The 14,104-nt window shown below is 41.0% G+C and overlaps 1 protein-coding gene across 5 annotated transcripts in view; it reads right to left on the reverse strand.

Annotated features, from left to right (window-relative positions):
- OSBPL9 (oxysterol binding protein like 9) overlaps positions 1-14,104 on the reverse strand; it is a 253,106-nt gene that overhangs the window by 34,584 nt on the left and 204,418 nt on the right. The gene's annotated exons all lie outside the window — the stretch shown is intronic.

Raw genomic sequence — 14,104 nt, forward strand, 5'->3', positions numbered from 1 at the left:
TTACAATAACCCACAACCTATCTATAAGAACAGGGCGGGCCGTGGACTCATCGTGTCAAAAAAGAAATAAATTTATCAGGTAAGCATAAATTTTCTTTTCTTTTTTAAGACACAATGAGTCCACGGATCATCCTTATTACTAATGGGATTCAATACCCAAGCTAGAGGACACAGACGATACGGGAGGGACAAGACAGGGAACCTAAACGGAAGGCACCACCGCTTGAAGAACCTTTCTCCCAAAAGCGGCCTCAGCCGAGACAAAAGTGTCAAATTTGTAGAACTTTGAAAAAGTGTGAAGAGAGTACCAAGTTGCAGCCTTGCAAATCTGTTCCACAGAAGCTTCATTTTTTAATGCCCATGAGGAAGCAACAGCCCTTGTGGAATGAACCTTAACTCTCTCGGGAGGCTGCTGTCCAGCAGTCTCATATGCAAAACATATGATACTCTTCAGCAAAAAGAAAGAAGTAGCCGTAGCTTTCGGTCCCTTGCGTTTTCCTGAGAAAACCACAAACAAAGAAGACGACTGACGAAAGTCCTTAGTCGCCTGCAGGTAAAACTTTAAAGCACAGACCACATCCAAATTGTGCAGAAGTCTTTCCTTCTGAGGAGGAGGATTAGGACACAAGGAAGGAACAGCAATCTCCTGATTAATGTTCCGATCAGAAACAACCTTAGGAAGAAATCCTAATTTAGTACGTAAAACTACCTTATCTGAATGGAAAACAAGATAATGAGACTCATACTGTAATGTTGAGAGCTCTGACACTCTCCAAGCAGAAGAAATAGCAACAAGAAATAAAACTTTCCAAGATAAAAACTTAATATCTAAGGAACGCATAGGCTCAAACGGAGCCCCATGAAGAACTTTGAGAACTAAATCAAGACTCCATTGAGGCGTAACTGGTTTGAACACAGGCCTGATCCTGACCAAGGCCTGACAGAATGATTGTACATCTGGAACATCCGCCAGACGTTTGTGTAACAAAAAAAGATAAGGCCGAGATTTGCCCCTTTAGGGAACTCGTCGATAAACCTTTCTCCAAATCCTCTTGGAGAAAGGACAAAATTCTAGGAATCCTAACTCTACTCATGAGTAGTCCTTGGATTCACACCAATAGAGATATTTACACCAAATCTTATGGTAAATCCTTCTAGTAACAGGCTTACGAGCCTGAATCATGGTCTCTATGACAGAGTCAGAAAATCCCCGCTTGGATAAAAATTAAGCGTTCAATCTCCAAGCAGTCAGCTTCAGAGAAACTAGATTTGGGTGAAGGAAGGGCCCCTGAATCAGAAGGTCTTTCCTCAACGGAAGTCTCCAAGGTGGTAGAGATGTCATCTCCACCAGATCTGCATACCAAATCCTGCGAGGCCAGGCCGGTGCTATGAGGATCGCCAAGGCCCTTTCCTGTTTGATTTGAGCAATTACTCGAGGAAGAAGAGCAAACGGAGGAAATAGGTATGCTAGATTGAAGGTCCAAGGGGCCGTCAGAGCATCTATCAGTTCCGCCTGGGGGTCCCTGGATCTCGACCCGTATCTCGGGAGCTTGGCATTCTGTCCCAATTGCACGAGATCTAATTCCGGGTGACCCCACAAGAATCAGGCTGGAGAACACTTCCGGATGGAGTTCCCATTCCCCCCAGATGAAAGGTCTGCCTGCTCGGGAAATCCGCCTCCCAGCTGTCCACCCCTGGGATGTGGATTGCCGACAGGCAGCAAGAATGAGCCTCCGCCCACTGAATTATTTTGGATACCTCTGTCATCGCCAAGGAACTCCTCGTTCCTTCCTGATGATTGATGTAAGCCACCGACGTTATGTTGTCCGACTAGAACCTGATAAACTGTACTGAGGCTAACTGGGGCCAGGCCAGAAGAGCATTGTAGATCGCTCTCAGTTCCAGAATGTTTATGGGTAGAACAGACTCCGACCGAGTCCATGTTCCCTGAGCCTTTAGAAAGCCCCAGACTACTCCCCACCCTAAAAGGCTGGCATCTGTTGTCACAATCACCCTAGATGGTCTGCGAAAGCAGGTTCCCTGGGAGAGATGATCCAGAGACAACCACCATTGTAGAAAATCCCTTGTCTCCTGCTCCAGAAGAAATCTCAGTTCCATTTCCTCAGCATATTCAACTGTAGAGGTCTGAGATGGAAGAAAGCAAACGGGATGATGTCCATTGTTGCCACCATCAGCCCGATTAACTTCATGCACTGAGCCACTGATGGCCGAGGAGTGGACTGAAGGACTAGACAAGTATTGATAATCTTTATTTTCCTTAATTCTGTCAGAAAAATCTTCATAGACAGGGAGTCTATGATGGTTCCTAAGAAAGTTATCCTTGTATTTGGAACTAAGGAACTCTTTTCTAAATTGACCTTCTACCCGTGAGATTGTAGGAAGAACAACACCAAGTCGGTGTGGGATCTTGCTAGCTGAAAAGATGGTGCCTGGACTAGAATGTTGTCCAGATAAGGCGCCACTGCAATGCCGTGTGATCAAAGCACCGCCAATAGAGATCCCAGAACTTTTGTTTGAAGATTCTGGGGGCTGTGGCAAGACCGAAATGAAGAGCCACATACTGGAAGTGTTTGTCCAGAAAGGCAAACCTTAAGAACTTGTGATGATCCCTGTTAATGGGAACATGTAGATACGCGTCCTTTAAATCCACTGTTGTCATAAATTGACCCTCTTGGATCAATGGAACGAATTGTTTCCATCTTGAAGGACGGTACCCTGAGAAATTTGTTTAGACTCTTGAGGTCTAAAATTGGCCTAAAGGTTCCCTCTTTTTTGGGAACCACAAACAGATTGCAATAAAACCCCAGACCCTGTTCCTGAACTGAAACGGGAACAATCACTCCAAGGGCGGAGAGGTCTCCTACGCAGTGTAAGAACGCCTCTCTCTTTGTCTGGTCTGCAGATAATCTTGAAAGAAATCTGCCTCTGGGAGGAAAAACTTTGAACTCCAGTTTGTATCCCTGAGACACTATTTCTATTGGCCAGGGATCCTGAACATCCCGAACCCAAGCTTGAAAGAAGAAGGAAAGTCTGCTCCCTACCAGATCCGGTCCCGGATCGGGGGCATGCCCTTTATGCTGTCTTGGAATCACTAGCAGGCTTCTTGGATTGCTTTCCCTTATTCGAAGACTGGTTGTGTCTCCATGCAGGCTGAGACTGTTCCTGCTTAGAGGAGGAAGAATTTCCTTTGAAAATTCGAAAGGAACGAAAATTACTCTGTCGTCCTTTTTGTTTGTTTCTCTTATCTTGAGGGAGAAGATGACCCTTACCTCCCGTGATATCAGAGATAATTTCCTTCAGGTCAGGTCCAAACAAGGTCTTCCCTTTGTAAGGAATAGCTAGAAGCTTAGACTTAGAGGGCACATCCGCAGACCAAGGTTTTAACCATAAGGCTCTGCGAGCTAGAACAGAGAAACTTGATAACTTGGAGGGAAGCGTCCGAAATAAAGGCATTAGCTAGTTTAAGAGCTTTTATCCTATCTTGGATCTCATCCAAAGAAGTTTCTGTCCTGAGGGCCTCAGACAGTGCATCAAACCAATACGCCGCCGCACTAGTGACGGTGGCAATGCACACAGCCGGTTGTCACTGCAGACCCTGGTGTACATAAATCTTATTGAGTAAAACCTCTAACTTCTTATCCATAGGATCTTTGAAAGCACAACTATCCTCTATGGGAATAGTAGTTCTCTTAGCTAAGGTGGAAACGGCCCCTTCTACCTTAGGGACAGTTTGCCAAGCCTCTTTGACAGAATCGGCTATTGGAAACATCTTCTTAAAGATATGAGAGAAAAAGGAATGCCCGGTCTCTCCCACTCCTTAGCAATGATTTCAGTAGCTCTTTTAGGAACTGGCAATACATCTGTGTAGGAAGGAACCTCAAAATATCTCTCCAGTTTACTAGACTTCGGAGAGACAACCACAACTGTGGAGTCACTGTCGTCCAAGGTAACTAAAACCTCCCTGAGTAACAGACAAAGGTGGTCAAGTTTTAATATGAAAGATACTGAGTCCTTCAGAGGTAACAGACTCTCTGAATCTGAAATTTCCCCTTCAGAAGCTACGGCGGTACCCTACTCTTCAAGTCATTGGGAGGATACCTCCGAAATTGCATCAGAAACCTTGCTTACTGAATGTCTGGCTTTCCTCTTACGTTTGCCCTGCAAGATTGGAAAAGCAGACAGAGCATCAGAAATAGTAGTAGACATGAGAGAAGCTATGTCTTAACGAAACCCCAGAGACTATAGCTGAAGCGCAGGGCACTGCTTGTGAGGGCGGTAAAATTTGGGACGCTTGGGGAGAAAGATGCGGCATATATTGACCCTCATCATTAGACTCTTGGACAACATCCGCCTTAGAGGAGACTGGCTCTGAAAAAATCTTCTACCTATAATTCAAAATCCTTTCAATACATGAGGGATAGAAAAGGATTGGTGGTTCCACGTTGGCGTCAAAAGATAAGGAGCAGGTGACATCTAGCAATTCCCCTTGGTCCATGCTTGTTCACAATTTGCCAAATAGTAAATCATTTTTTTTAAATGCATTTGCCAATATTAATTTTAAAAAAAATGTTACTGTCTCTTTAAATTCAAAACGGTTTCTTTTTTACTGCAAACCGTTCAGCTTCAAACAACGATTAATACAAATTTACCCTCTGCACCTCAGCAGTCTGCTGAAATGCTCCTACCTGACTGAAGATCAGCCAAATTTCCCCTCTCTTCAGCTCCAGACGATCCGTTTTACTAGTGCCTTGTTTGAATCACCAAACAACGATACGCTGCTGAAAAAAGGAAATACCGTCTCTGTACTAGAAACACATGATTACTTTCACCATGAAACTCTAAAACAGACCGGACAAATCCTTCCTGATGTCGCTCTATTCCCTCAGCCTCTCAGAACTGAAGCGCTACTAAAGTGGCGCGGAAAACAGGAAGGACCACCCATTGTGGGCGTAAACCTATGCCGAGTTCCCTAGCTAGAGAATAGTGAAACCACCAAAGCCATAATGTAACATGTTTGTTTTCCAGCTTTACTCCAGCCCCAGTGCCTGCCAAGTAACGCTGCCCAAATACTATAATAATAATAAATAAAAAATAATAAACTCTTGATTGAAGAATCTATACTAACACCTCACTTTACCTCTTCCTATCACTAAAGTAGGCAAAGAGAATGACTGGGGTGGGAGGGAAGGAGCTATTTAACAGCTCTGCTGTGGTTCTCTTTGCCTCCTCCTGCTGACTAGGAGGTGAATATCCCATTAGTAATTAAGATGATCCGTGGACTCATCGTGTCTTAAAAAAGAAAAGAAAATTTATGCTTACCTGATAAATTTATTTCATTTTTGACACGATGAGTCCACGGCCCGCCCTGTTCTTGTAAGACAGGTTGTTGTTTATTTTAAACTTCAGACACCTATGCACCTTGGTTTTTCCTTTCTTTCCCTAACTTCGGTCGAATGACTGGAGTGGGAGGGAGGAGCTATTTAACAGCTTTGCTGTGGCGCTCTTTGCCGCCTCCTTCTGACCAGGAGGTGAATATCCCATTAGTACTTAAGATGATCCGTGGACTCAGTGTCAAAAAAGAAAACAGAATTTATGCTTACCTGATAAATTACTTTCTCCAACGGTGTGTCCGGTCCACGGCGTCATCCATTACTTGTGGGATATTCTCCTCCCCTACAGGGAAAGGCAAGGAGAGCACACAGCAGAGCTGTCCATATAGCTCCCCCTCTAGCTCCGCCCCCCAGTCATTCGACCGACGGTTAGGAGAAAAAGGAGAAACTATAGGGTGCCGTGGTGACTGTAGTGTATAAAGACAAAAAAAAATTTCAACCTGATTAGGAAAACCAGGGCGGGCCGTGGACCGGACACACCGTTGGAGAAAGTAATTTATCAGGTAAGCATAAATTCTGTTTTCTCCAACATTGGTGTGTCCGGTCCACGGCGTCATCCATTACTTGTGGGAACCAATACCAAAGCTTTAGGACACGGATGAAGGGAGGGAGCAAATCAGGTTACCTAAATGGAAGGCACCACGGCTTGCAAAACCTCTCCCCCAAAAATAGCCTCCGAAGAAGCATAAGTATCAAATTTGTAGAATTTGGCAAAAGTGTGCAGAGAATACCAAGTCGCTGCCTTACATATCTGATCAACAGAAGCCTCGTTCTTGTAGGCCCATGTGGAAGCCACAGCCCTAGTAGAGTGAGCTGTGATTCGGTCAGGAGGCTGTCGTCCGGCAGTCTCATAGGCCAATCGGATAATGCTTTTTAGCCAGAAAGAGAGAGAGGTAGCAGTAGCTTTTTGATCTCTCCTCTTACCAGAGTAAACGACAAACAAAGATGAGGTTTGTCTAAAATCTTTTGTTGCTTCTAAATAGAACTTTAAAGCACGAACAACATCTAAATTGTGTAATAAACGTTCCTTCTTTGAAACTGGTTTCGGACACAGAGAAGGAACAACTATTTCCTGGTTAATATTCTTGTTGGAAACAACTTTTGGAAGAAAACCAGGCTTAGTACGCAAAACAACCTTATCTGAATGGAAAACCAGATAGGGTGGATTACACTGCAAAGCAGATAATTCAGAAACTCTTCTAGCAGAAGAAATAGCACCCAAAAACAGTACTTTCCAAGATAATAACTTAATATTTATGGAATGTAAAGGTTCAAACGGAACCCCTTGAAGAACTGAAAGAACTAAATTTAGACTCCAAGGAGGAGTCATGGTTCTGTAAACAGGCTTGATTCTAACCAAAGCCTGAACAAAAGCTTGTACATCTGGCACAGCTGCCAGTCGTTTGTGTAACAAGACAGATAAAGCAGAAATCTGTCCCTTTAGAGAACTAGCGGACAACCCTTTATCCAAACCTTCTTGGAGAAAGGAGAGAATCCTTGGAATTTTTATTTTACTCCAGGAGAATCCCTTGGATTCACACCAACAGATATATTTACGCCATATTTTATGGTAAATCTTTCTAGTCACAGGTTTTCTGGCTTGGACCAGAGTATCTGTCACAGAATTCGAAAACCCACGTTTGGATAAAATCAAGCGTTCAATTTCCAAGCAGTCAGCTGCAGAGAAACTAGATTTGGATGTTCGAATGGACCTTGTACTAGAAGATCCTGTCTCAAAGGTAGCTTCCATGGTGGAGCCGATGACATATTCACCAGGTCTGCATACCAAGTCCTGCGTGGCCACGCAGGAGCTATCAGAATCACTGAGGCCTTTTCCTGTTTGATCCTGGCTATGAGCCTGGGAAGGAGAGGAAACGGTGGAAACACATACGCTAGGTTGAACGACCAAGGCGCCACTAATGCATCCACTAGAATCGCCTTGGGATCCCTGGATCTGGACCCGTAACAAGGAATCTTGAAGTTCTGACGGGACGCCATTAGATCCATGTCTGGAATGCCCCATAATTGGGTTAACTGAGCAAAGACCTCCGGGTGGAGTTCCCACTCCCCCGGATGGAAAGTCTGACGACTCAAATAGTCCGCCTCCCAGTTGTCTACTCCTGGGATGTGAATAGCAGATAGATGGCAGGAGTGATTCTCTGCCCATTGGATGATCTTGGTTACTTCCTTCATCGCTAGGGAACTCTTTGTTCCCCCCTGATGATTGATGTACGCAACAGTCGTTATGTTGTCCGACTGAAATCTTATGAACCTGGCTTTCGCTAGCTGAGGTCAAGCCAGGAGTGCATTGAATATTGCTCTTAGTTCCAAAATGTTTATCGGGAGAAGCGACTCTTCCCGAGACCATAGGCCCTGAGCTTTCAGGGAGTCCCAGACCGCGCCCCACCCCAAGAGGCTGGCGTCGGTCGTGACAATGACCCACTCCGGTCTGCGGAAACTCATTCCCTGAGACAGGTGATCCTGGGTCAACCACCAGAGAAGTGAGTCCCTGGTTACCTGGTCTACTTGAATTTGGGGAGACAAGTCTGTATAGTCCCCATTCCACTGATTGAGCATGCACAGCTGTAATGGTCTTAGATGAATTCGAGCAAAAGGAACCACGTCCATTGCTGCGACCATTAGTCCTATTACTTCCATGCACCGAGCTATGGAGGGTTGAGGAATAGAATGAAGAACTTGACAAGCGTTTAGAAGCTTTAACTTTCTGACTTCTGTCAGGAAGATCTTCATTTCCATTGAATCTATTATTGTTCCCAGAAATGGAACCCTTGTGGACGGTGACAGTGAACTCTTTTCTATGTTCACCTTCCACCCGTGAGATCTGAGAAAAGCCAACACAATGTCTGTGTGGGCCCTCGCTTTGGAAAGAAATGACGCTTGGATTAGGATGTCGTCTAGATAAGGTGCTACAGCGATGCCCCTCGGCCTTAGGACCGCTAGAAGGGACCCTAGCACCTTTGAGAAAATTCTGGGAGCGGTGGCTAAACCGAATGGAAGAGCCACGTGAAGGATGGAACTCTGAGGAAATTGTTTAATATCTTTAAATCCAGGATTGGCCTGAAAGTTCCCTCTTTTTTGGGAACCACAAACAGGTTTGAGTAAAAACCTAGACCTTGTTCCCCGGAGGGGACTGGGTTTATCACTCCCATCTTTGATAGGTCTCTTACACAATGTAAGAATGCCTGTTTCTTTATCTGGTCTGAAGATAAGTGAGACAGGTGGAATATTCCCTTTGGAGGAAGTCCCTTGAACTCTAGCAGGTATCCCTTGGAGACTATTTCTAGTACCCAGGGATCCGGAACATCTCTTGCCCAAGCCTGAGCGAAGAGAGATAGTCTGCCCCCTACCAGATCCGGTCCCGGATCGGGGGCTACCCCTTCATGCTGTCTTGGTAGCAGCAGCAGGTTTCTTGGTCTGTTTACCCTTGTTCCAGCCTTGCATGGGCTTCCAAGCGGGTTTGGGCTGGGCCGCGTTACCTTCTTGTCTAGCGGCAGTGGAGTTATTAGCCGGTCCGTTCCTGAAATTGTGAAAGGAACGAAAATTAGACTTGTTCTTAGCCTTAAAAGGCCTATCCTGTGGGAGGGCATGGCCCTTACCCCCAGTGATGTCTGAAATAATTTCCTTCAATTCCGGCCCAAAAAGGGTCTTACCCTTGAAAGGAATATTAAGTAACTTAGTCTTGGACGACACATCTGCCGACCAGGATTTTAGCCAAAGCGCCCTCCGCGCTACTATAGCAAAACCTGAGTTTTTCGCCGCCAATTTCGTTATTTGAAAAGCGGCATCCAATATAAAGGAATTAGCTAACTTTAATGCGTGAATTCTGTCCATGACTTCTTCATAGGAAGTCTCTTTCTGGAGCGACCTTTCTAGTTCCTCGAACCAAAAGGACGCCGCTGAAGTGACAGTAATAACACACGTAGCTGGTTGAAGGATGAACCCTTGTTGAACAAAAATCTTTTTTAAGCAATCCTTCCAATTTTTATCCATAGGATCTTTGAAAGCGCAGCTGTCCTCTATAGGAATAGTTGTGCGCTTCGCTAGTGTTGAAAAAGCTCCCTCAACCTTCAGGACCGTCTGCCATGCGTCCCTTCTAGGGTCTACTATGGGAAACATTTTCTTAAATATAGGAGGTGGGGCAAAGGGTACACCTGGCTTCTCCCACTCCTTATCCACTATGCTCGCTACCCTCTTGGGTATTGGAAAGCGTCTTCGTGCACTGGGACCTCTAAAAATTTGTCCAATTTGCACAACTTCTCTGGTACTACTACAGAATCACAGTCATCCAGAGTAGCTAATACCTCCTTAAGCAAAGCGCGGAGATGTTCTAGCTTAAATTTAAATGCTACTATATCAGGTTCTGCCTGTTGAGAAATTTTTCCTGAGTCTGAAATTTCACCCTCAGACAGCTCTTCCCTCACAGCCAATTCCGATTGATGTGAGGGTAAAATAGATAAGGCATCGTCAGCGTCTGATTGTTCATCCTTTTTTTATCTGTATTTAAAACTGAACAATCACGCTTTCTCTGAAATGCTGGCAGTTTGGATAAAATATTTGCTATAGAATTATCCACTACTGCTGTTAATTGTTGCATAGAAATAAGCACTGGCGCGCTAGGTGTCGCCTGCGCGGGCAAAGCTGGTGTAGACACAGAAGGAGAGGATGTAGAATTATCCTCACTACCTTCATTAGATAAATTATCTTGGGCAACATTATGAAATGTAACAGAGCTGTCCTTATTTTGTTTGGACGCTATGGCACAATTATCACAAACACTCAAAGGGGGAACACATTTGTCTCTACACACACAGAACATAGGTTATCTGATGGCATAGACATGTTAAACAGATTTAGGCAGGCAAACAATGCAATAAAAACGATTTTAAACAAAAACGTTACTGTCTCTTTAAATAATAACATTACACACTTTATTTCTGAATGTTCAAAAAACTATGAAGGCAATATCCGATTTTTATGAAATTTGGACCCCAGTGTCTTAATGCTTAGAAAGTATTGCACAGCAAATATGGAGACTCTAGCTCTTAAAACAAGCAAACCAGAGCTAATTGTTGGATTTAACCGTTTTTATACACTACAATCCCTGCTACAGTATTGCTGCAGCATTTTACCTTCCTTAGGGGTCAATCATCCACAGAAATAAGCCTTCTGGAGTCACTTTCTGAGTCACAGGACCCTCTCACATGAAAACTGCATGCACTGCCTTGAAATCAACTGCACAGCTGAAGCACCAAAATGAGGCTTCCTCCCTCAGCACACTAGAGTGAAGGGGCCTTCCTGACTAGATTTAGGTGTCTAAAACATGCCAGATCAATAAAAAACGTTCCCAAGTGTATATGAGCTTATAAAACAGTTCAAATGCCATGATATTGTAATAAAAACCAATCGATTTTGCCCCTAACAGTGTCTACCAGCATAAAAATCAAAAAGGGGAAGCCTGTTATCTTTTTTGCTGAGGTGAAAGAAAAATGGCTTACCATTTTCCCTGAGGGGAAAAATGACTGTCATCTAGCATTAGCCTGTGTTGTTAGAAGGAGACTAGTCATACCTGAAGCAGATGAGTCTGCAAACTGTTACCCCCAACTGAAGTTCTCTTGTTTCAACAGTCCTGCGTGGTAACAGCAATGGATTCTAGTTACTTGTGCTAAAATCATATTCCTCTTAACAGAAATCTTCATCACTTTTCTGTTGTAGAGTAAATAGTACAAGCCAGCACTATTTTAAAATAACAAACTCTTGATAGAAGATATAAAAAACTACAACTAACACCACAAACTCCTCACCATCCCCGAGGAGATGCTACTTGTTCAGAGCGGCAAGGAGAATGACTGGGGGGCGGAGCTAGAGGGGGAGCTATATGGACAGCTCTGCTGTGTGCTCTCCTTGCCTTTCCCTGTAGGGGAGGAGAATATCCCACAAGTAATGGATGACGCCGTGGACCGGACACACCAATGTTGGAGAAATAAATTTATCAGGTAAGCATAAATTTTCTTTTATATTGCTAGGTATATTTATATTACTAGGTATATTTATATTGCTATTCATATCACTAGGAATATTTATATTACTAGGTATATTTATATTGCTATTCATGGTATAATTATATTACAATTTATATTACTATTTATATAACTAGATATATTTAAATTATTAGGTATATTTATATAACTATTAATATTACTAGGTATATTTATATAACCATTTATATTACTAGGTATATTTATATTACTATTTATATTACTATTTATATTACTAGGTATACTTATATTACTAGGTATATTTATATTGCTATTAATATCACTGGGCATATGCATATAACTATTTATATTACTAGGTATATTTATATTACTATTTATATTAATAGGTATCTTTATATTACTAGGTATCTTTATATTACTGAATAGAGAGGAAAGAACCTCCCAAAAAAGACTGCACATATAGCACTCTATGCCAGGACTTATTTGTAGAGAGACTGGGAAAATTAAAACATAACTTTTAATAAAATTCTTAAAATATCAAATTTATAATGACCTTTAAGTTTTAAACGGCTAAAGTTTATATTTTGTGATATGAATAGCAATATAAATATACCTAGTAATATAAATATAAGAACAGGAGAAGTGGACCGAGCGCTACACCCAGGGCCTTAAGCTTACTAACTATATAGCCTCCTAGTAGGCTAACAATACAAAAGTTAAAATGGGGAGAGAGTAAGCGCTAAAAAGCTTAAAAGGCTAGTAAAAGGTACATTTTAATACATATAAAAATTTACAAATGGCAATCAGACGCATGGATCCATGTCTGACTTAACAAAAAAAAATATATATATATAATAAACAAATCTAAAAATATCTAAAAATATCCAATGGAGTATAGCATGTGACGCTGACTTAGTGAGCCAGTGATGAGGAGGAGTTAGAAGGACATGTACATTCAATAATATAAACAACCTAAGTGAGTGATTGAGTGCACACAATAGCTTTCAACAAAGAAAAATAGCATTCACAAAAAAGAAAAATAGCATTCACAAAAAATAGTGTTCACAAAAATTGGCGTACATAAAAAATGTTCAAATGTTCAACCGGTTATATGTAAGTGAATCCAGTAGTGTTTCCTCCAAAGTGACGTGTAGAAATATAACGTGAAGTCAATAATAGTAGAATGTAAACGTTGAGTGGGTCAAATTATTGTGGTTCAGCTGCTAAATTAAAAAATTGTAAATCCGTGAGGTGTATAAAAATAAAAATAACTTGTGAAAAAATCCACGTGGAAAACTTGAATTCAAATGATAAACAAAGGTCAAAAATCAAAAGACAAAAATATCAAAAGACAAAAATAGAAAATCAGTGATAATATTAAAAAGCACTAAAGATCTAGTGATAGATAAATAATCTATAAATATAAATATATAAATATACCTAGCAATATAAAAGAAAATTTATGCTTACCTGATAAATTTATTTATTTTTTGACACGAGTCCACGGATAATCTTAATTACTAATGAGATATTCACCTACCTAGTGATATAAATATAGCTAGTAATATAAATAGTAATATAAAGATACCTAGTAATATAAATATGCCTAGTAATATAAATAGTTATATAAATATACCTAGTAATATAAAGATACCTAGTTATATAAATAGCAACATAAATATACCTAGTAATATAAGTATACTTAGTAATATAAATATACATAGTAATATAAATATACCTAGTGATATAAATAGTAATATAAAGATACCTAGTAATATAAATATACCTAGTAATATAAATAGTAATATAAATATACCTAGTAATATAAGTATACTTAGTAATATAAATATACCTAGTAATATAAATATACCTAGTAATATACCTAGTTATATAAATATACCTAGTAATATAAATAGTAATATAAAGATACCTAGTAATATAAATAGTAATATAAAGATTGTGAACCACAATACAAATACAGTGGCACCACAATGGCAAGCTTTTCTATATTAAAGTCAGCTGACACAATACATAGATTATGTCTTCAGTAATAATTGTAGCAGAAAAGTGGTGCTGTGCAGTGTGTAATATACTGAACAATAGAGAGGAAAGAACCTCCCAAAAGACTGCACATATAGCAATCTATGCCAGGACTTATTTGTAGAGAGATTGAGAAAATTAAAACATAACTTTATAATAAATTCTTAAAATAAGGATTCAAATTAAAACCAACCAAAGAACTGGAGGCCCCTTTCCAATATATATAATTAGCCTTTGATGTGTATATAGTAATGGTAGGAAAGTGCACAGGTAGGTTTACTACCTCCAAGACCACTGAATGGGGATCCCAATAGAAATTAGGTCACTGGTAGATAAGTATCTATATCTCTACAGAAATAAAAAAGTATGCGTCTATTAATTAACCATTGTTAGGGTAGTTAGATAGTATCGTAAATCGAGTTACTACACAGAACTGAAAAGATCTATGTAGCAATCTTAATATAGTTGTGTGCCTAGAATTACAGTATCATAGGGTATCTGGGAGTTATCATAGAGGGATTGTAAGGTATTGCTTTAAACCATTAGGTCTCCCAACTGTGTTTAAAGATATTTTGATAGTATCTCTGATACTTTGTAAACTTAGGCTTTATGTTATATTGCAGTTTTGTTATTTTT

This window comes from Bombina bombina, chromosome 10 (genome assembly GCF_027579735.1).
Source record: "Bombina bombina isolate aBomBom1 chromosome 10, aBomBom1.pri, whole genome shotgun sequence".
In the NCBI taxonomy this organism is placed as follows: Eukaryota; Metazoa; Chordata; class Amphibia; order Anura; family Bombinatoridae; genus Bombina; species Bombina bombina.